At 36.4% G+C, this 25,374-nt stretch overlaps 1 long non-coding RNA gene and 1 pseudogene across 1 annotated transcript in view; both read right to left on the bottom strand.

Annotated features, from left to right (window-relative positions):
- Window positions 1–9,571: 9,571 nt before the first annotated feature.
- On the bottom strand, window positions 9,572–16,254 carry LOC140851486 (uncharacterized; annotated as a pseudogene).
- A 1,226-nt stretch (window positions 16,255–17,480) lies between these two features.
- The window catches only part of LOC105051252 (uncharacterized), a 52,774-nt gene continuing 44,880 nt past the window's right edge, over window positions 17,481–25,374 (bottom strand). The window contains exon 2 of the long non-coding RNA XR_833188.4: window positions 17,481–17,935. This is a non-coding gene — a long non-coding RNA (uncharacterized lncRNA). The remainder of the gene's footprint in view (window positions 17,936–25,374) is intronic.

Raw genomic sequence — 25,374 nt, 5'->3', positions numbered from 1 at the left:
TTTTCAGATGCACCCCGATGATCCAATCAGATCAAAGAAATTTTCTTTCAGGAGTTTCGGAGGAGACAAAGATGGTAGCCGGAGAGAGAGAAGAAGAGAGAAGAAAAAGAGAGGAGGCATGGGTTTGGAGAGAGAGGCATGGGTTTGAAAAGAGAAGAAGGTGACCAAAATTGGGTTTCGAAAGGAAGAGAGAGGAGAAGAGATGGGAGGAAGGGGGCACGTGGGTGGCCTTGCGTTGCTTCACATTTAAAACTTTCTTCTTTTTTTTTTTTTAAATAGTGTCATGTCAGCTCAGCTAGACAGTACCCAAATGCTCTCCGTTAGCTTTTAGGCCATACTTTGAAATACATACCAATCCAAAGGACATGGAGCTGATCGGATGCGAACTAAGATTCGATCAATCGGAGCCAGTCTATCTCTATGTATGTTAGATATGTTTCATATATTCATATACCAAATAAGCACCATGAAGCTGGCATAACTTAGCGATGCTGCAACGCTTTTACAAAGCATCACAAAGTCTGCGCTAGCTTCTGGACACTTCAAAACATTGTCCACTTTCATCCTTTATGATACTTTAAAGTGTCACTCATTCCAGCTGCGGCTGGCGAGCACCAGAAATTTTGTTTTCTATGCTTTCATTGTCAATGCTTCTTCGATGCTTTTAGTTGCATCAATCTATTTATTTTTTATGCTTATAAATATCTACGCTTGCTTTAAAAGGCGTTGGGACTGGCCTACTTGATTTCCTGTTGTGGATGCTCTGTCTCAACTTAAATACAATTCGTATCCCTTTGTGTTATGGCAAAGTTAGTGAGAACTGCGATAATAATTGTTGATGCAAAGACAAAAGCACCATAATCAAATGGTGATGCTTTTTATCCAGCGGTTTTTATCCATCCTCAGTTTCGTCCTTCAGCTTATTTAAGCTCACGGGCAAAGTACAACCCAAAATAACCAAGCACATACAAATATACCTGTTAGCAATCTAGAAACCTGTTTCCTTTTGCGTCTACTACTAAATATTGATGTAAGATTAACATAAACAAAATTCTAGTTCTATTTAATTTGTTGTCCACAAACCACATTTAGCTTGTTAATGCAGGCATATCTTCAAGTTACTTAATTGGGACCTCCTCCGACTAATAAGTTGGTTTTTAGTTTCCATCATCCAGACATTGAAGGCATGTTTGATTGGAGGGAGGTAGACCATAAAATGGAAATGAAAATGAATGATTCCCATTACAGTAGTTTTATTGGAGGGAGTCGCATTCCTATTCGACTTTCAATGGGGAATAGGAATGCCCCAATACCCCTAAATCCAATCCCTAGTCTCTTTTAGTATTGAAATTATATTCTAATGCAGATCATGAACCAAACAAGTTAGGAGATATGACCATTCTGATTCTCATTCCAATCTATTCCGACTCCGATTACGATTGTAAACCAAATGCACTCTAAATATATTATAACCATTGTCATGAGTGAAAGGGCTAATATGTTTGGCGGTCACGGGTATCATAGGCCATTGAAATAGGAATGGAGAAAGTGACTAGAATGCACCATGGGTGCATTTGGTCTGCGACTGCAATTGAAATCACAATCAAAATGGGAATGGATTGAAATAGAAATTAGAATGATATCTCCCGACACATTTGGTTTATGATTGAATTCCGAATCGAAATTGGAATAGAATTTGAATATTTGAAGAGAGCAGGGATGGAATTTGGAGGGATTGAGTTATTCTTATTCTCCTTTAAAATTGGAATGAGAATATAAACCCCCCAAATTGATGGAATGGAAAATTATTCCTAATTCTATTTGAGAGTCCAACTTCTCTCAACCAAACATGCCCCCAAATGTGTTTTGACTTTGCTGTAACAAATAATAATACATATATGCAGTGACTATTAATTCTTTAATGCAAAATCTAAACATCTTATTTGGTAGGCTAAAATCCTATGAAAAAAATACATTAATGAAAGTAACGTAAAATGGTATACTATTCGAAATAGATCAACTGCACCGGCTTAGGATCTGAAACCAACACCAAAAATACAAAAAAAAAAAAAAAAAAATAGAAAAAAAATTAGAAGAGAAGAAAAATTTTCTTTATAAAAAATTTTATAAGCCAAGATCGAAACTTGGCTCTCTCGCAAGAAAAGAGGCTACAAGCTCGCTCGCTCTCTCTCTCCCTCCCCCCCCTCCCCCCACCTTTAGTCTCGTGCACAAAAACCTCTCCAATGAACAATCTCATGTCTCCCCACTTTCTAAATCCATCGCACACTTTCTATACTGCCTAAAATTATTATTAAAAGGAAAAATTCCGTTACAAGACAAAAAAAAAAAAAACTTTTATCCTTATTCCAAACCATTATCGAGTAAGATGCTAACCTCGGTACACGTCGGAGATCGGACCTCCTTGGTTATGACCAATCCATCCTTTCGAGATTGGACTGAGGTGAAAATTTAATTCACAACTGCTCAAGATCTTCAGCGGTGATTACACGTACAGTCAACCCCAAATACTAGTAATGTTGACAGCCTACCTAAACTGGCCAACGGAAAACTCACCTTGGCCATGCTCATCATGCGAAGCTAGATTTTCATGGATTTGATTGCCACATATCATGGAACTAGCCCCCAATCTTTCTTTATAAATAGAAAGGGCAGGAACCTCAGAAAATTTAAGTCTTTCTTTCTCTCTTTCTTCTACTATTCTATATCTCCTATTTAATTTGAACATTAGAGGATCCTCATTAGAAACAACTATGATCAAGGGGCTTCTTTTGTAGGTCCGATTTTCTCTTCGCATAGGATCGGTGTCCATCGAACTTGGACCAACCAGTCTCAACAACACCTCGGGAGCAATAGCAACATAAACCAACTCAAAAACTAATAAAAAAATAAAGCCCACTAAAAGACAAACTTTTTATGTTAATTCTAAAGCTTAACCTAAGCTAATGCGGACCGGCACATAAAAATAAAAAATAATTAAATAATAGGGTTCTTTTCGAGTTCATGATAACTCCAACATTTCTCTTCATTATAAATTCTATGCTAATAATGTTGAGCTTACTATCGTCAATTCTTCGATGAAGATATCCATCAATTGGTTCTTTGTAGAAATCCCACTTTCTTTTTTTTCACCTTATAAAGCCACTTTTAAGAGATAGAAGAAACACCACGAGGCAAAGAAATCATTAAATCTCATCTCATTCTTCTTAAAATCTGAAAATTCTTATTTCATGGCATCGTCCCAAACACTAATTTCTTTGGCCTTATCATATGAAGTAAATTCTAGCTGATCAACAATAGTAGAAGCATAATTATAAGCAATGGAATAATAATCTCTCACTCCATACCTTTCAACCAGTTTCTTCTTTTCCTACTTCTCTGCAATATTGATGGATCCTCGAAAGCTTTTGATTTATCTTCAAATAACTTTATGTCTTCTTCACATTGTGCCCCTCATTTATTGCATACTCTCTTATCGCTGCTTTCAGTAGGATAAAGCTCTTAAATTTCATATCCAACTTAAATTAACTATTGGCCAAATCAGTTTTCTCCCTAAAAATATCAAAGACATCATCTTTCTCCTCATCTAAAGTTTCATGTGCATCTAAGTCCACAAACTGTGGAGTCTAAGAAAATATCTTGTGGCTTTCACCCTTTTCAGCCATGGGTTCAGCCTCTTCAGTCCTAAGTTCAGCCTCTTTATCATCACTCTCCACATAATCATTGTCATATAGATCATCTAAATTAATACTTCTATCACTATCACTTCTAATTTCTTCAGTCCCAACTCCCTTACTACGTACCTTCAGCCCTAACATCTCCACTTCTTTCCCCAACAGCTTTTTCATGAATATGAATGGATACATACTCTAAATTGAGCAATGGCTCGACCATTAAACAAGGCTATAGTTCCTCCTACTGTATTAGCTTGAACATAGCTGCCTATTGACCACTCATCCCTTCATCTCCATGTTCGATATAAATATGTATCATGCCATTTGAAGAAATTTATACAATCATGTCTAAAACATCTTGATCACCAAAAATAAACTTTACTATATTATTTAGATATTTTTCTGGCTTAATATAGTAAAATTAAAAGAAGTCCAAAGTCCCAATATCCCTCAACATACTCTCTATCTTCGGAATAAAGATTCTATCAGAATCAAAATTGTCATAAAGGGAAACTTGCCCTCCAACGTATCTTATAGTAGATTTGAATGAACTTTCAACCATCATAAAATAAGATAGAAAATATGTCCAAAGCCATATCCACCAATACTCTGAGGATCAAATTATTATTCTATGAAGATTATTGATCATTTTCAAATAAGACATATACTCTAAGGACTATAGATATGCATTATCCTAATATATAAGATATGTAGGAACAAAAGAAAGTATAGAAAAAATAATAATTATATATAGGATAACATAAGAATGCATGTTAACGTAAGAATGCATAGTTGCACCATGAATGACAAAGAAAACAATATTAAACAATGTACAAACTAACAATATATACATGCATACAAACAAAATAACCTATAAGGACAGGCTAATTTTTTTCCTATGTCTAATATTGCGAGAAACAATATTTGAGGTCCGTGGACCGTTTAAAACCTTCACATATACTCTTAGGATGATATAGATACATTATCTTATATATAAAATGTCTAGGAACATAAGAATGCATTGAAAAATAATAATTAAATATAGAATAATACAAGGATGCATGTTAACATAAGAATGTTATAGTGCCACTATGAAGTGTAAATGCAATAGTAAGCAATGTACTAGCTAACAACATATACAAGCATATAGAAGAAATAATCAATAAACTTTACAAACAAAATAACCTATGAACAAAATTAGATTGGTTTACAAAGTTTTTGGATCATTTAAAATCTTGATATATACTATAAAGACCATAAACATACTCTAAGTTATAGCACCTATCATCTTCAATTCAGCCTAAAAAGAGCACAGTAGAGCGTAACTTCAATTGTAAAATAGAGCACAGTGAAAGCCTTTACTGAATCTCTTCCGAACCCATCTCAACAACTGTCCTAAGGCACAACCAATGACAAACAAAGGCAAGCATGCCCTAGGAGTCACACATCCTAGTTTGTGATGACGCATAACTCTCTACTGACTCCCTTTGACTTTATAATCCTAGTTCGTGATGTCCTAAAGCCTTTGATCTCATAATTCCAAACAAAAAGAAACCAAAATTTCAAATCTCTGGTCTCCAATTACCAAACAAGACATACATGCACATTATAAACCTAACATTTCAACTTGCCCAAAGATTTATCTACCTCAGTTCGATGGGAAAGAAAGACTTTGAAGATAACAAAAATAAAGAATGATGAAGAAATTCTGACCGATGAACGATGTCGAATAGGAATGTCGAATGCATTACTCTGACAAAGATTATTGGATAATCGGGAAGAACACGACAAAAATCGACCATCTTGTTCCAATTCGGAAAGAAGAATGATTTTTGCTTGGAGAATAAAAGGAGGCATCTTGTGATATTACGGCATCGGCGGGAAAATAGAAGATATACCATTCGTTCAGATGATTTTAGCTTTCTAATCATCTGTTTTAGGTATGTTAGCTGTATCTTTCAATATTTTAAGCCATGTCAACAATGGTTTCAGCCACCTGAGCAAAGCTTATGCCACATATGCACCGATAGTTGCCATGTCGGACTTTCGGTGAAAGAAAGTTGCCGGAGAACCCTAGGATAACATCAAAAAGGTTAGATAGTATAGGGACTAAATTTTATATTTTTGTAGTTTAAGGACCTTTTAAAAAATATGTATTATTTTAGAGACTAAAAATATAATTTACCTAAAAAAAATCCCTTTGTTGTCCGAAAGTGTAGAATTTTCCTTCAACGTGGATCGCATGGTTGGTTGGAGTCGACAAGCTTTCACCTAACACACCGTACACTTCTGAAAACTATAGGGCTGAACTTAACAATGGTGCACCTTGGCATTATATATTGTGATGCTGACCAGCACAGGCTGGCAATTAAGTTGGCACGTTGAATTTGGAAACAATATGCGTGGAATTGCGTCCAAGATGAGTTTAACGTGATGAGCAGAAAATGCTGAAACTGATTGGGAAGCATTGAAGGTCTTTTTGTCCAAAGTTTTCAGTAGAAGATATAACAAATAATTAATTCTGGCTTCTTGTATGCTACATAAGAAATATGTGTGCAACATGATGATTTCCTAGAGCAATGATCATATATGTGAACTCGAACATCATTAGCCAAATCTGGGCGGTGTGCTCAATGTATTCCTATACCTCTCCAATATTTGCATATGCTAGTTATAGTTTATTGTATAATTACATAGCTACTGCAAATGATATTAGATACGGGATAAATTTTGGAAAAATGTAGCATAGTTTAGGTGCTAATATGTCTTGTAATGGAACTATTTAGGATTTATTTGATATCTTACTCTTTAAATTCAGATAAGCTTAAGCCTTGCTATGATTAACAAATAAGCTCGTGATTTTGGAGGATATGAGTCTTACTATGCATAGAATGATGAAAATTCCAACTTAAAAAGAGTTTCCTTCTTCGATTCCTTTGGATCCCAAAAAGAGTTTCCTTCTTCGATTCCTTCGGATCCAGCAACTTCATATAGTCTTAAGATGGTTAGATCTAAAAGGGAAATCTAGATCTAATTATGATTATGTTGGGAATTGAAAAGTTGAGAAATATAATTACTTTATGTAATGTTAGAGTTGAAGAAAAAGTTGCCCTTGAATAGCAATACAAGCTAGGCTAAGTTGGGTTGGTGATACACGAAGTGAGTCAGAAGTTTGTATACAAACATAATTTTCAATTCAAGTTGGATCAGATCAAATTTAAAATTTGTATATCGTTGTGAAAACTTAATTGAATAACTTAACTATTCCTTTCTTTTATCGGTGTGATTAAGGAAGGGACCCTAGACAAAAACACTTAAATTATGACTTTCCATATTCAAATGTTGAAGGATACAAATTATGACTTTCCATATTCAAAAATGCCAGAACCTCCAATTGCTAAAGAGTGAGACCTCCAAGGAAGCTACTTGCCTAAAATATTTTTTAAGAAATAAAAGTGCATAGAACTTGATAAAGCATTCTATTTGATGATAACTGTAAATGCTAAGACATGGATGGTTGTAAAATGATGACTTTTTGACTAATTCTTCACTTTTTACCATGACGCAAGGGTGGTCAATTCTTCAAGATCATTGAAATTTATTTTCTCTAACCAAATGGAAGACTAGTACTTTAGCTAGGCCATCTTTGAATTATGATGGTTGGAAACATCTTTATTGTGATGCAACAAAGTGCCATGTGGGCTTAGTCCATGGTAAATTTCAGTGTCATGTCGAGCTAGACTTTTATATAAATCATGACACTAATATGCACCTATTACTATTTTCTTTTGAATTTTTTGAGCAATACATTGGATTTAAACACTGTGCCTCCTCCTCGAGGGGAAGAAAAGTTCCACCCAACTGACCTTACAATGCCGACCAACTCATAAATTTCATCAAGTATGCATATATTCTCGAAATTTCGAGCAATCATCGTCTATATCTAAATTTTCAATTGTACCCTCCTTTCTTGCAAAATCAGTTTCTTGTTATGTCCTCCATTCCTTTTTATTCAATTGTCCTTTTTTTATTGCCATAGTGTCTCTATTCAAAATATACAAGGACCAACATGACTCAATTGTATTTTTACCATAAGCCAAATGACAACACCCAACTGCTAGACCCAAACTATATAACCTTCAGTCCATGCATTTAACCTTCCATGTATAGCAGTACTTCTGAATTGTCACCTGTCAGCACGGGCTTGTCTTAAAGGAAACAGTTCCTTCAACTGTTAGCAACCACGTTCAACACCTAGAGGTCCCAACGCTATTACTTTCATGCCAGGTCTCAAGTCTCCCCCTTTCGCAATCTCATTACATGGAACGTACCTCCAATGGTCATCCAAGAAGAAAACATTAGTCCGACAAAAACCCAGAGGTTCCCCTTCATTACCTCCATCTCTTAAACGTCCAAAATGGAAAGGTACAGGCCCCTTGGATTTTTTTTCCCCAACCATTTGAAGAGAAGCCAAATGTGTGGCTTGGCATGCAGTCGTAGGATCCAGTGGTCCCTTCAACTGTGCCTGACCACCTTCATCCGTCACAGTGCAGCAAGGGGGGGCAGTTGGCACTTGTAGCACTCTTGATGACATGGGTTCTTATCATTTCTCTGTCATTACACCATGTATATGGGTACTACGTGCAGGTCGGAGTAGATGATCGGTCGGTGAATGAATGTGACACGTTGAAAATCTCGACATCAATGATAGGTATGGCTGCGATCGTAATTCAAGCTTTGATGCGGTCATAATTGTGTATTGTGGCTACGAGAAAACCAATGCAGGATGCATGTGCGTTAACTGCCGATGAAGATGCACATTTTGGAGGTTGACTAGGTAAATGTCGAGTGTCGTATTATGGTTACCTAATGTTTTGTCCAGTAGTTTTCTTAAGAAAAATGAATTATGTAGTCTTCATACTTGGAATTTCTCATATTCAGTATAGGCTGCGATGATATCCCCTCATTACTTCAGTCTGAATAAATTGTGCTAAAGCATGAAAATTTTATAATGGCGATGATATGCTGCTCTCCCGCCTGAAGTATGAGATACTAAGAAAATGGATTCTTTAGAAAACACATACAAGCAAAATGCCAGCCCTAAAGAATACTTCAGGTTCCATTCACAATCTGAAATGATATTAATCTAAATGTTCTTAGCAATTCGAAATAGTTAGAAAAAGGCCAAATGATTATGACTATGATATTGTTCTTAGAAGTGTACCAGATCAAAGTGCAGTTGTCAGCATTATGATCTAAATGCCTTCAACAGTATGGCCACATGAAATTGTTGAGAGCCCTCTTTTCAAGGAACCAACACAGGAAAAGTTAATCTACCAAAATTGCTGAAAATCCTGTTGAAGGTTATCTGACCATATATTAAACATTGGAGACATACCTTCAAAGTTCTAGTCCTGTGACAGCTGATCCTCAAGTCTTCAGTTTGACAAGCCTTCCTAGAGAGAAATGGCAGGAGAATTCGATGCACAAACCACAAAACTCTGTAAATTCTTGGCAAAAATATGAGGACCCCTGATGTTATGTTACCTCCAATTAAGCTTAATAGTGGTAAAGTTTCAATTTGCAATAACTTGATCATGATAGCAGAAGCTCAAGACAATCTGTTCATGAAAGCAGAAAATATTGGTTTCAATTCTAATATTAGTCCGCAGATCCATGTCATCTGAGATACTAGATAATAAAATTCATCTGCTCACAAAAGCAGACTGCCTTTAGGGCCTATGATAAAGCTCTCTTAACTTCCAAAGCCAGAGGAGGCAAGTTCTAATATTATATTCCTATATATCAGTAGGAAATCATTCAAGAAACTATAATTGAGAGTTTTCCTGCAAAAGTAACCTTTCCCTAGCCGAGCCATAATGGTTAGGTTTTGAAACAAGCTCTTAGATTTAAAATACCAGCTCATGAAAGTAATATTTTGCTTGGATTTTTCTTTGATTGTTTTCAAAGCCTTCCACATTCCATAGCCTATCAAGGGCTGATATCTCTCATGATCATTTACTGTAAAAGGAAACAGTGATACAAGTTCACCATAATGAATAAACCAGCTATTGCATGCAAAGCCAACCTCTCCCTAACATTTGGATCCTTTGGGATGTTTACCTACAAAAATTCGATGTCGTTCCAATTTGATTTTTAAAGGTTACAGAATTTAAAGAGTTGAGGAAAATGTTGGATTGCATAGCCAAACAAGCATCTTGAATCTCTCACCCTATTCAGCTGACCACACAATTGAGGACATAATTGCCACTAAAGTACAAATCCCACGAGATACACAAATTGCGTCTTCATTGAGATCTTTGGAGGTATCAGTTCCCACATATTTCATTCTATAAACGGTCTAGCCAACTCGTGATGCTTTCTTGTGAACCAAACTGCAAGTCCTGGGCAACAAGATCGCTAAAGGAACATTTTATTTGCAGCTTTTATCACAAAACCTTTTTTTTTTAAAAAAAGGGTCAAGGGAACTGATCTTACATCAAGCACTTCATGGCACAACAATAAGTCCATCCAAATTGTTTGGATGTGGTTCTTCAACAGCTTGAGATTCACCAGCCCACCACACAGGATCCTCACCTTCATTCCTTAAACGAACCACAGGTAAGGGTGGCGGGTTACCTTCTGGATACTGTTCAATCTGTGTAATATTTACCAAAGGTTAGCATAAAAGTCCGTAATTGATAAAGAAGCATTTCAATTTGGAACTACTCTCTGAAAAAGATGTCAACCAAGATTTAATTATCTTCTCAATCTTTTTCAAATATGAGACAATAGAAATTATGTACGAGGTAGGAACTCCAAAGAAGGATAAACTGGTAGGAATCTGAAAAATGGTTTAGTAATTATCAAACTCCAAATCTGGGATATAACACGGCCATGCTACCAAGAGGTATAGCCCATGCTAACACGAAGCCAACAAACATAATATCAAATAAAGCTAAAAGATCTACATTCATCACCCATTAAATAATTAAATAAATGTTGGTTCAGGATAACTAAATGTAAAATGTAAATAACAAAATCCATAACCTCAAAATTCAGAAAGTAATCAACTATAAATTTATAGTCAATTAAAGAATTAAAATTTCTGCTATGAATCTCCAAGTTTGCTAGCACAAACTCTAAGACTAAACCATTATTGACTCCTAGTGATCCTATTCATTTGGAAAAAAAAAAGATAAAAACATATATGAGCTACACAGCTTAGTAAGTAAATCTTAAACTACTTTACCGAATCAAGCATAAGTTTTACATGAATTAATGCATCATTACAGAGAATAGATATCATTGCAAAATAACATATTTAATAGTATATCATGATAAAGCGTTATAGAAATCAATCACATATGCATGAATCATGAAGATTTCATAAACATTGGTTCCAAATATATAGCATAAATGAAGTCATAAATCATAAGCCATTTAGCCTGTTCATAGTGCAAACATTGCTCAAAAACATTAAGTGCAATGGTCACTTCATACTCGTGACAGGGTCGTTATTATAATCGACAAATTATTATAATTCATATCTGTTACCAACTTTAAACCTATTGGCAGACGGCCGTTTTTATTGGATGCTAACTCTAGGGTATCGATTGACCCCCTTTCAATAAGGTTGTCAATAGCTATCTGAAAGTCAATAACTATATTTCTTAAATTATATTAAGTCATATTTTTTATAATTTTTTTTTAAAAATCATACATGAAGAAAACACTATGTTTTTATAGAGTTTGTAGTCCATAAATAAGTCTTTAGCACCAAAAATACAAATTTCATAAATATGAAATTCATATTTCATAAATCAGCCATTAATATTAAAACATTCATAGAATCATTATTTTATGATAAATCAAGAGTTTCATAATATCATATTCTCGATCCTTAATTGTAAAAAAAAAGCACAATATCATTCTTGTCATGACAAAAAATAGATAATAGTTTGAAAAGTAGTATTGAGTGTCGATCTTACCTCTATCACTTTGAACCTTTCAAGTTCAACTATGTGAATCACCTAAACCTTGGGCTTCGGCAAGCTCTTCATCTCCAATTTGCAGCAGGCACGAGAATAGGGAGCTGCAGACTCAAATAGAGAAAGGAGGGAGAAAGAGGGAGAACAAGGAGCATTGCTTGGTGGTGGAGGGTCATAGAGGGGAGAAGAGGCCTTTACATAGAACGGAGGCTATGGTTTCCGAGCCTCCAGTGGAGTCAGAGAAGGACTCTTCCTCCTCTATCCATGATTGAGCTGGGTTCTGCCCTATTTAATCTGGAAATAGGCCTTCAGACCTCATTTGGCCACAAGGCTGGGCAAAGGGCTGGGATCCAACAGTAATAACATGGCCCACTCTTCTTTCTAAGTCTTTTGAACTCTTGTAATCCCATCTCGGTGGACAACCCACATAGCTGAAGATGAAAGGATAAAGGAATTTTAAAAGAACCAAGATATCATGATATTACTTCATATATAAATGAGAATTTTAAATCCTGTAGGATGGAAGCACCTCCACTTTTCCATAGAATGGTGTACCCCGCATTCTGCACCATCCTGGTGGCCATCCTGGTTGAGTGTCCTGGTACTTGCTCTACACATCCACTTTATATTTTTTTTATTTTTTTTAACATATATATTTAAATTTTATGTTTTCTTTTTGAACATGTTTGAACTTTAAAAGTAAATATATTTATGATAAATTAGCCCTATTCAGTGTGCTCTAAGTAGATATGTAAATGGAAATATAATTATTTGAAAAATGCCTATTAGTATTTCTTTGTTTATGGTGCATGATATTTAGGCCTATATAATGTATATAAAGACTAATATATCAAAAAATCTGTTGATATACTAAAAACAATATTACTATGATTTTGGGCATTAATTTTAGTAAATAGTGAGAAAGAGACAAAATAACATAGGAAAAATAGACTAAAGAAAAACTCAATTCATAGACTGATATTTGATATTGTGTAGGCCAACATCTCAGAGAATATCATTTCACATCTATCAAGATAATGAGAGAAGACATTTCATACATAGTGTATTGGTGCATGCTAAATACATCAATATAAACTGATGGCTGGGTTGAGACCTCAGCTTGGATGAGTGCCATACTTATGATGCAGTGAGGATGTTAAAGAGAGGAGATTATGTGCTAGAAAACAACTCATACTACAAGCATTTAAAGATAAACCAAAGACCACATTACGATATGCAGGTAAAAGCAAAAACATTGACCATTTGAACAAAGAGTGTGTTTGGCTTGCATGGCCTGGCAAGATTTGTAGATGATGCTCATCAGTATTGAACAAAGAATCATTTTCTGATGGCAAACATCTCAGACTCCTCATTGACTGAATCAATGTCATTGTTATCTATTGCTTTGCTTGCTGTTGGAACAAAATTTTTGAAACCACAAGCTCACCATCCCTTTCATCTTCTTCATTACCAGGATGGTATTGATGCATCACCCAACCACCACCTTTCAAACTGTTGTATAGCACCATTATTTTCATCCAGCCTTTCTGAACACCATCTCCAACACAGGTTTAGGTTTCCCGTCTTGTGCCATCTTATGCACTCCTCAGACTTACCACGGTTGCTATTTATCTTATGGCATTTGCGATGCCTAGTTGAATCATGCATTTGATGTTCTATGAAAGAAATGAACGCTGCTTCCATCTTTCTTCATAGCTAATGCAAAGAATGACTTAGTGGCAAAAATCTATATCATGTTAATTGTCAACAAAAAATCAGTATTTGGATACCAGGGAGATTTTCAGGATGAGTATAGCAGATTCTTTCATCCTCCTCCAAAGTTGGAATAAATTCATCAATAAACAAATGGAGTTTTGAATTTCCTATCCCCATTGTTCCTGCTCAATGTTCTAATAGGGCTACATCAGATGAATCAAACTTAACACCAGCAGGACGTTCAGGCCATTCTAAAGTAACCTGCATAGTAAAGTAATAAAAATCAACTTTCCACACTGACAAAGCATTATTCCTTCAGTTACTCCCAGCGCGGCATTTAAAGAAGCCACAATTTGAGAAAATAGACGATGAAAGAAAAGTCTAGCCATGATTATAAATATTAATCATAGAGGTTTATATTCATAAGAATTAGATTGATCCAGGCATTTATGCTTGGAACACTGGAGCTACAGAGAGAACAGAGATAACTTCTAAGAGCATTTAGGCAATGTAGACAAGTATTTCTGCATTCATACTTCTCTCACATCAAATGATCCTTGCTTTCTAGATTGCTGGTGCTCTAATGTAAAGTACCTTGATAGAGTCCAATACCAATTCTTGACTCGCCACCCAAATTTTAGGTTCACAAAAAGGGTACAGCCTCCACCTAGAAACATGATTATAGTGAACATAATTAAGACAAGCAAAGCAGGTGCCCAGATGATACAGCGGTCTGGTGACGTCAATCTCTGTGGGGACAGCTTCAAGCAAACTGATTAAATTTATTTACACATTACATCCTTTACACTTCAGTAAATAATCCATAAACAGTTCTGATGTGTATTAACATAGGTTCATTCGCATAGCACATGGGCAACAAGAAGCAATCCTATGGGATAAAAGTTGCGTACTCCACAATGAAACAAATGAAATCAACTTTGCCTAGCGCCATAGTAATCATCATGCAAAACCAAATGAAACGATTTTGTAACATATGACCCAAGTTGAGGTTTATCAGCTCTTACAAACTATGAATTCAAGCCAGGTATTTCCCAAGTGTTTAAATGTCCACAGGTTGACATGTCAAAAATCATGACATAAAATGAAGTAATATTTTAGTTATCAATGTTGCTAAGAATAGTTTGAAGTTGCAGCCATAACAAAAGTTCCAACGGCTACTTCAGATCGGTTTCAACCAATTGAAGTTCCAGAACTAGCCCTTAATTAGAGGTTTCAGTATCTAATATGAAATCAGCCAACCAATTAGTAAGTTTCGGCCAAAACAAACCACAACAGTTTCATCTAGCAAGAAACCAACTATAAACCCCATTCTATCCAATCCTGTCCATTTTTCTTTGATCTCAATGGCTTAATGTTGGGGCAAATCATTCATATCAGGCAATAGATTGGGAGTTCAGGAAGTTGATTTGCAAAATAAAATCCAGAGTCCAACTTTCTTGAAATTAGTACTGAAACAGAGAATGGGAGAGAATTAATATATCATATTCCATGATTTTGTACTCCTATATATAAGAGTGTACAGAAATAGGATTTTTCTAAAGAGAGAATCTTATAAAGAAAAATACAATAAGAAAAAGTCTAATTAGGAAAAGACAGAAATGGAAGAACTATAAACATAAAAAAATAATAGGGAATAACATATGTTAAATATGCTCTCTAACACTCCCTCTCAAGCTAGAGAGCATAAATATCCAACATTCCTAGCTTGCCACGTAACAGAGAGAACCTGCTACCTCCCAAAGGCTTAGTGAACACATCAGCCACCTAATCTTCAGAATAAGTGCACGGAGTACATACTTGTTTGCTTGTGACTTGATCTCTGATGAAGTGACAATCAACCTCTATGTGTTTTGTCTTTTCATGAAATATTGGATTATTAATAATGAAAATGGTTGCTTGATTATCACAATACATAGGAAGGGGTTTATCATGCTGAAATCCAAACTCCGTTATCAAGGAATGCACCCAGATTAACTCGCAAGCAGCATGAGCCATAGCTCGATACTCTGCTTCTGCACTAAATCTAGCCACCACGTCTTACTTCTTATTCCAAGTCACAAGATTTCCTCCAACAAATGTACAATAACCAGAAGTTGATCGTCTATCTTCTTCGAACTAGCATAATCAGCATCAGAATAACCAACTATATTAGTATGGTTATTCTTTTTGTAGAACAATCCAAGTTCGAAAGCCTTCTTAATGTACCTGAGAATGCCATATGCAGCCTCCCAATGGCACTTCTTGGGCTTGTCCATAAACTAACTGACAACACCAACTACAAATAAAATATCAAGTCAGATAACTGTTAAATAAATAAGCTTACCAACCAGTCTCTTGTATGCAGTCTTATCTGATAGTTCTTTGGAATCCTCTTTTCAGAGTGCTCCTATTTGGTCTAGAGGAACATTTGCTAGTTGAGCACCAAGCATGCCCGTCTCTTGTAGTAGATCAAGAGCATACTTTCTTTGAGAAAGTACAAATCCTTGATGATTTCAAGCCACCTTTATTCCAAGTACCTCAGCCGACCCAGTCTTTAGTAGCAAAATTTTGCTTCAAGTGCCTTTTAGTTGCCTCTATGCTAGCTTGTCATTGTCTGAGAGAATAATGTCATCCACATAGACAACTAGGATTACCACTCCAACGGAAGTGCGCATAATGAACACCGAATGATCCACATAAGTTCTCATAAAGCCAAATTGACAAACAATCGGACTAAACTTCTGAAACCAAGCCCTCGGACTCTGCTTCAACCCATATATTGCTTTCCTCAGGTGACATACTCTAGAGCTCTCCCCCTGAGCAACAAATCCCGGAGGTTGCTCCATATGCACCATCTCTTCAAGATCACCATAGAGGAAGATATTTTCACATCAAATTGATATAGCAGCCAATCCAGATTGACAGTAACAGAAATCAAAATTCAGATGGAGCTGAGATATGCCATAGGAGAGAATGTCTCAAAATAATCAATACCATACGTCTGAGAATATCTTTTCGCAACCAATCGTGCCTTAAACTTTTCAATGGTGCCATCGGGCAGATACTTAATGGAGAAAACCAAACAGCATCCAACAACCTCACAATCAGCTGGTGGAGAGACCAACTCCCAAGTACCTCTACTCTTTAAGGCAGACATTTCCTCCTACATTGCTTGTTGCCAACCAGGGTGAGATAGTGCCTCCTTTGCATTCCTAGGAATAGAAATAGAAGAAAGGGCCAAGAAAAACTATCAAAGGACAGGACTAAGGTGATCCAAAGAAATAAATAAAGCAATAGAATGTTGAGTAGAAGAATGTTTACCCTTCCATATGGCAATGGAAAGATGCAAATTTGATGCAGGTGGTGAAGATATTAGATCACTTTCCGAGGATGAAGATGGTGGTGGTGAAAGTGCTGGGATCTGATTCCATGGACGTCGAGTATGCACCTTCAGGGGTGATGGAGAAATAGCATTAGGCATAACTACAGGCTCTTCTGAAGTGGAAGGAAACACCGAAGTAGGGATAGGTATTGGTAGAACCAATAACTTACTAGATAAAGATTCTCCTATAGATGAAAAGTAAGGCTACTCCCCAAAGAATGTGACATCAGCACTAACAAATACCTTATGATTCACAGGATCAAAGCATCTGTACCCCTTCTGCTTTCTGACATAGCTAAGGAAAACACATTTGATAGCTCTGGGAGATAGTTTGTCCAAGCCCGATCGGAGGACATGGACAAAAACTACACATCCAAATGTATGAGGCAAAAAAAATAATGGGCGATGAGGATATAGAAATTGGATAAAAATTTTATCTTGGAGTACTAAAGATGGCATACGGTTAATAAGAAAGCAAGCAGTCAAAATAGTATCTCCCCAATATGTTTTAGATACATGCATGTCAAAAAGAATGATGCAAGCACTGTCAAGAAGATGGCGATTTTTGTGCTCAGAACTCCATTTTGTTGAAGGATGTATGCACAAGAAGTTTAATGTTGAATCCCATTTGAGGCACAAAATACATTTAACTCCTGCTGGACAAACTCAATAGCATTGTCAGTGCAAATAGAACAAATATCAATAGAAAACTGCATCTTTATTTTCTTATGAAAATTTTTGAAGGCAAACAAGACCTCAGACCGTTCCTTTAACAAAAACACCCAGGTGGTACGAGAAAAATCATCAATAAAGATCACAAAATATCTATGACCAGTACAACTCTTGACTTTAGAAGGACCTCAAACATCAAAGTGAACTAACTCAAACAAACTTGTACTAGTTTTATTGGCTCTCCTTGGAAGCATTGACCTATGGTGTTTGGCAAGCTGACAAGCCTCACAATTGGACAGGACCGACGATTGATTAAAAGAAACAATTTGACGCAATTTTTGGAGAGATGGATGCCCAAGCCGATAATGCCATTTCTGAGGACTCACTACAGATGAAAAAGCTCTCGATCTTGCTACATCCAGGTAATACAAGCCATCAGCACCTTCATGGCCCCCACTAATCTTCTTCCTCATCAAGAGATCCTGAAAACACAATAAGAGGGATAAAAGATGACTGAACAGTTTAAACACTTAGTAAAAGAATTGACTGACAAAAAATTTAATAAAAATTTAAGCACATAAAGAACTAAAGAAAGTGACAAAGAGAAAGTGGCTGATACAGAACCACAACCAGATACTGTCAATTATCTGCCATTAGCTAGAAAGATAGGAGGGCGATTTTTTGAAATAGAAAATAAAGAGGAGAACAGTTTAGAGTCACCTGACATATGTGATGTAGCGCCTAAGTCAATGACCCAAAAGGAAGGTGCAGATCCAGTGGTAGACAAGAGAGCAGTGCTATCTAAGGCAAAGGATGCTACGGGAGTCGAGAAAGAAGATGCAAAAGACAGTTGAGTCACCTAACGGACCAAGTGCGCCAACTCCGTGTGAGAAATAGTCGAAGTATTAGAAGCAACTTTAGTGGATGCAATGGTAGTCTCAGCTTCCCCTGACTTTGGAGCAATAACTTGGTTAGCCCAATCAGATTTACCATGCATCTCCCAGCATTTTTCCTCCATGTGATTAGTGTGACCACAGTAAGTACATTTTCGTCTGCTAGAACTAGTCCCACGACCATGGTTTCCTCCTTGGCCACATCCACGATCGTGGCCGAACGAGGAATTGTGACCATGACTACCAGCAACAAATGTCGAAGACTCAACAGAAGTAGTTTCAGATTTTGAAAGTGGAGCAGAAACTCGCTGAAGATAAGAAAAAATAGAATATAGGGAAGACAAGGAGTCACCACCAAGAATCTGATCACGAATAAGAGCATACTCAGGAGGAAGGGCAACCAAAAATTGAACCACTTGGAACTCCTGCATTGCTGCTTCATTACACTTACATCTGTAGTTAATGGCTGATAGATATTGAGCTCATCCCAAAGCCATTTGAACTTGGCATAGAAGTCAGCCAAGGATCCACCAATATAGCATAGGAAAAAATAATTGTTGAGACAACTCAAATACTCTAGATAAATTCTTGGTATGAGAATACATCTCCTTAAGAGCATCCCAAATTTCTTTAGCAGTGTTTAGAAACACCACATTAGCACTAACATCCGACTCCATACTGTTCAACAACCAAGTGTAAACACATGCGTCCTCCTTGAGCCAATCTTTGTACTTCACATCATTAGAAGGAACTGGATCATCAATCAGAATGTGAAGCTTGCCATATGCACTAACAAACTTTTTGAATGCTCGAGCCCATACAAGATAGTTTTTACCATTAAGTTTAATGGTAGTAAGACCTTACAGATGTGAGGGAGGCAGACATCCAACAATTGAAGGCATCGTTGGAGTAGTATCAGCCATCAAATTAGTATGAAGGCAGACAGTCAATGTGGTAGATTCGGTAGTCCAAAGTCACCACATATAAGCAGGCATAAAAGGCACTTAATTGATGGTAAGCTACAAAACATATTTATGCAGCGAGCCGTAGACCCGATCCCGATATATGAGAAAGGAGAAAGAAACAACTCCCCATTAAAGTCATTCAATAGAGGAAGTCCTTTTGTCTTAAATCAGCACAAAAAAGAGAAGAACAAGAAAGGAGAGAAAAGAGAGAGGGGAGGCTGATGTCCAAGTAGAGAAGGTGATAGGAGAAGAGATGGTGGTGGATCTTACCTAGAGAACCTTAAGCTCTGATACCATAAAACAGAGAATGGGAGAGAATTAATATATCATATTCCATAATTTTATACTACTATATATAGGAGTGTACAGAAATAGGATTTTCCTAAAGAGGGAAAGTCTTATAAGAAAAAATACAATAAGGAAAGTCAAATTAGAAAAAGACAGAAATGAAAGAACTATAAACATAAAGAAATAATAGGAAATAATATATATCAAATGACACATGTTAAATATGCTCTCTAACAAGTACAACATAAGCAAGATGTTAATAGCATTTCATGAAATCCCCCAAATTTTGGGATACAAAGATAAAAAAATATGGGCATCATTGTCTCTTTTAAATCTACTTCATTGTTCCAAACCCGAAGCCCAGTTACTTTGGATCAGTCCCCTAGATCCTTGTTTGCAAATTCTAAATGAAACAGTCCATTATCAAATCAAGTTTCTTCAAACTCTAATGCTCAACTTCCATCCGCATGGTCTTAGGCCTAGCACTATTTACCCTACTACCTGCATTGGCATCCCTTTCCTTAGAGGTGCCTCCAAAAGTTTACATCAGATACAACTAAACAATATTGATCACATTCCAAAAGTGCATCATTTGTTTAAAAATTTTACATACCATACTGTTGGGAATTCTCTAAAATCTCTCATCTAATTGTAGGATATTTATATAGTTCTCTATTTTTTCTCTCTTTCTTTATTCACTGTAAGCAGATTTTTTGAGATTTACACAGGATTTGATCTTATCCCTTATTTCATAGGATTTATATGGGATTTGATCTTATCCCTTATTTCATAAAATTTATACCAGATTTGATCTCTTAAGAAGATCATCCTTTTGTATATTTATATGTGATTAATTGCCCACATGAAATATAGAAGAAAATCACTCTTTTTCTTATGGCATCAGAGCTCTTTCTGTAGGGCCTATTTTTTCTGCCACTATTTTTCTATCTGTCTTCATCACTAAAGTCCACAGCCTTCGTCGTTGTTGGTCCCATTACCATCAACCTTGTCTGTCTTTATTGCAGAAGTCATCATTGTTCACAGCCTTTCTCTATCGACCGAATCTGACTGCACTCTCGTTGTCAATCAGTCTTTCTATCATTACTGTTATTTGATCCCTTCTCCTAGTCAACATGTCTGAAGCTTCTAAGGCCACGACATCCAGCCCTTCCAGACCCATCTTTGGAATAACTCAATCCATTTTAAACGATGAACTGTAGACCATGAACGCCTTTCATTTTGATGGGAAGAATTATCTTTAATGGTCATAATTGGTGAAAACATTTCTAAAGGGACATGATAAGCTAAATCATTTAATCGCTCCTGATCCGAGTCCCTCAGATCCAAAATTTTCTGCATGGGATGAAGCTGATTCTGTGATCATGTCATGACTCTGGAGCTCAATGCAACCCGAAGTCAACCACAATTGCATGTTTCTCTCATCCACTAAAGAAATATGGGACACTGTTCGACAGACGTATTCCAAAGTTCAGGACGCAGCCATCATTTATGAACTAAAAAACAAAATCTCCCACACCAAACAAGGTTCTTTCTGTCACTGAATATTATAATCTTATGAATGCTTGTGGCTTGAGTTAGATGACTATCAAGCCATCAAGATGTCTTGCCATGAAGATACTAATACCCTTCTATGTCTTATGGAACGAGATCGTCTCTTCGAGTTTCTTGCAGGACTGAATGTCAAATATGATCAAATTCGTGTTCAGATTCTAGCAAGAGAGCGACTTCCATAATTAAAGGAGGTCTTCCCTATCATCCGGGCTGAGGAAAGCCGCCAAAGTGTAATGCTCGAACCCCCCTCTTCAGAAGGATCCGCCATGGTATCCACCAAGAATCCTGATGGTGGTCCCAAGCCCAATACTTTTAGAGCAAAATCGGATGATCGTGCTTCAGACAATCCTTCCAAGCAGTCCAATTGTGATGGTCTTTGGTGTACTTACTGCAAGAAGCCTTACCACACAAGGGATAATTGTTTTAAACTTCATGGCAAAGCATAAGTCTTAAGTAGAATCGGGGATTCAAAGGGTAACAGTGGAATCAAGCTAATTTCACCAACAACAAGGGACCTATACCTGAAAAATCTGAAGGGACTGAATTTCAAGAATTCAACAAAGAGGAGGTTAAGAAATTACAAGATTTTCTAAACTCTGTCTCCTTCCTCTGGTTCATGTTCATTAACTCAATCTGGTAAGTGCCTTGTTTCTAATTCCCTTAATGCCGATACATTGCCTCATTCCTCCTCTTGGCTACTTGACTCGGGAGCAATGGATCATATGATTCATAGCTCATCTCGATTTAAGATCTAAAAACCATGCCCCGAAAATCAAACAATTACTGTGGCTGATGGTTTCCCTATTACCATAGCTGGCCAAAGCCAAATTTTCTTAGCCCCTCCTTTCATTTAAAAAATATTTTACATGTTCCAAAATTATCCACTAATCTAATCTCCATTCATCAGCGTTCCAAAGATTTAAATTGTTATATCATATTTTTTGATACCTATTGCATCTTTCAGAATAGTCACGGGGGAGGACAATTGGATCTGCTAAGAAACGGAAAAGCCTTTACTACCTTGATGCTGCCAGTAGTTCTTCCACTCCTACAAACCGATTCACTCTCCTGCACATCGTCCAATTCTGCTCATCCTTTCTCTTCCAATAAATTTGAAATCTGGATCCAGCATCTTCGTCTTGGCCATCCACCCTTCCTTTTGCTGAAAAATATATTTTCTTTATTGTTTAATAATGTTGATGTTCAAAGCTTTCATTGTGACTTGCGAATTTGCTAGACATCGTGTATGTGCCCTTTGAGTATTAATAAATCTTCCAAACCTATTCTTCTCATACATACAAATATTTGAGGTCTATCTAGAATTCCTATCCATACTGGGGCAAAGTGGTTTGTGTCATTCATTGATGACTATACTAGGACCACATGAATATATCTTATAAAGAAAAAATTTGAGATCAACCATATAATTCCATCTTTCCACCAAATGATAAATACACAATTCGGGATATCCATACAAAGGATTCGTTCTGATAATGCTCAAGATTATTTTAATTTCACTCTTGCTCCCTTCTTTCACAAAGAATCATTCATGAATTTTCTTGTGTTGACACACCTCAACAAAATAGGATAGCAGAGAGAAAAAAACCTACATCTACTAAATGTCACTCATGCCCTTCTTTTTCATTCTAATGCCCCAAAATTTCTTTGGGGAAAGGCTGTCCTTATAGCAACTTTCTTGATTAATAGAGTCCTTTCATGTGTCTTTGGTAATCAATCTCCCATTCACCTATTGTCTATCTTTCATTCTGAGCTTCATTACCCGAGTAATATTTCTCTTCGCGTCTTTGGGTGCGTCTCCTATGTCTATATTCATAAACAACATCGGAAAAAGCTTGATCCTAGAGCTCTAAAATGTTTTCATGGGCTATTCAAATACACAAAAAAGGTATAAGTGTTATCATCCTCCTACCCGAAAAATGTTTGTCTCCATGGATGTCACCTTTAATGAGAATCAATTTTATTTTTCCAAACCCCATTCCTCTCTTCAGAGGGAGAAGCCTAAGGAAGATTCAGAATGGGTTGTTCTTGATAATCTCGAAAGTCTACAGCCCATGCCTCCTTCACATGAACCATCCTCATATCAGTCGGGACAAGACACTGAAAATTAGCAACAAAAGTAGCCTGAATTACTGCAGTATCAAGGAGAAAAAAAGGTGATTTCCTAATCAATGCAAACCCAAGACTCCAATCCGAATGAACAAGAGCCAGATAAACCAATTTCTCTCACTAATACTATTCTTAATGAATCTGTTCCTGCACAGCCTACTTCTCAAGACCTAGATCTCCCAATTTCCTTAAGAAAGGCCACCAGAAAGTGCGCTCAACATCCACTCTATCCAATTTCATAATTTGTCTCCCTTCATCGCCTTTCTCCATAACATAAAAGACAAGAATTGGTATCCCTAAATCCATACAAGAGGCATTAAAAGACAAGAATTGGATACAAGTCATGAAAGAGGAAATGACTGCACTAGAGAAAAATATGACTTGGGAGGTTGTGACTAGGCCAAAAGAGAAACAAATGGTTGGATGCAAATGGGTCTACACTTTAAAATGCAAAGCAGATGGGTCTCTTAAGGATACAAGGCAAGATTAATTGCAAAGGGATATACACAAACCTATGGGATAGACTACCAGAAAATTTTTGCACCAGTAGCAAAGATGAATACTGTAAGAATTCTATTATCTCTTGCTGCTATGTTTGATTGGGATTTGCAGCAATTTGATGTGAAAAATGCATTTCTACATGGAGATTTGGAAGAAGTCTTTATGAAGCCACCACTCAGATTTGATGAATTTTCTAGAGCTGATAAAATCTGCCATTTGAAAAAGGCTTTGTACGGCATAAAACAATCTCCTAGAGCATGGTTTGGGAGGTTTACAAAGGCAATGCTGAGAATAGGATACAAACAAAGCCAGGGAGACCACACCTTATTTATAAAACACTCAGGTAAAGGTGAAGTTATAACCTTACTAATGTATGTGGATGATATTATTGTAACAAAAAATGATGTAGCTGAAAGAGAATCTCTTAGAAAAAGATTGGCTCAAGAAGTTGAGATCAAAAAACTCGAAACACTGAAGTACTTCCTAGGCATTGAAGTGGCTTACTCAAAGAAGGGTATATTTATCTCTCAATGGAAATATGTACTAGACCTTAAAGAAACTAGAAATCTTTGCAGCAAAGTAGCAAGTACGCCTATTAATTCTAATCACAGGATAGGAAGAACTGAAGAGGGTAGCTTAGTTAATAAGGAGAGATATCAGAGACTTATAGAAAAATTAATTTATCTCTCACATACAAAACCAGACATAGCCTACTCTATTAGTGTAATCAACCAGTTTATGCATGACTCAAAAAGGAACACTTGCAAGCAATTTATAGAATCCTCCACTATCTTAAAGCTATACCAGGTAAAAGAATCTTGTTTCAGAAAAGAGGAGAGCTTACTCTAGAGTCCCATACTGATGCTAATTACGCTGGATCATAAGTTGACAGAAGATCAACATCTGGACACTGCACATTCTTAGGAGATAATTTAGTGACTTAAAGTAAAAAACAAAATATGGTAGCAAGATCTAGTGCTGAGGCTGAGTTCAGAGCCATGGCTCAGGGGATTTATGAATTACCGTGGGTAAAAATAATCCTAGATGACTTAAAGATTAAGAGAGAGGAAATGATGAAGCTATATTGTGACAATAAGTCTGTCATTAATATTGCGCATAATCCGATTCAGCATAATCAGACCAAGCACATTGAGATAAACGACACTTTATAAAGGAGAAGTTGGACAGTGGGTTGATTAGTATCCCATATATGTTATCAGAGAATCAGTTAGTTGATGTTCTAACGAAGGGCCTACCTACAACGAGATTTCAAAAATTTATTAGCAAGCTAGGAATGGAAGATATCCACTCACCAGCTTGAGGGGGAGTTTTAAGAATTTCCTAAAATCTCTTATCTAATTATAGGATATTTGTATAGTTTCCTATTTTTTCTCTCTTTCCTTAGTCACTGTAACCAGATTTTTTGGGATTTATATAGGATTTGATCTTATCCCTTATTTCAAGGGATTTATACGGGATTTGATCTTATCCCTTATTTCATGAGATTTATACCAGATTTGATCTCTTAAGAAGATCATCCTTTTGTATATTTATATGGGATTGATTGCTTACATG

This window comes from Elaeis guineensis, chromosome 9 (genome assembly GCF_000442705.2).
Source record: "Elaeis guineensis isolate ETL-2024a chromosome 9, EG11, whole genome shotgun sequence".
In the NCBI taxonomy this organism is placed as follows: domain Eukaryota; kingdom Viridiplantae; phylum Streptophyta; class Magnoliopsida; order Arecales; family Arecaceae; genus Elaeis; species Elaeis guineensis.
Note: the sequence above shows the minus strand (reverse complement) of the source record. Positions and strands in the feature narration are given on the sequence as shown.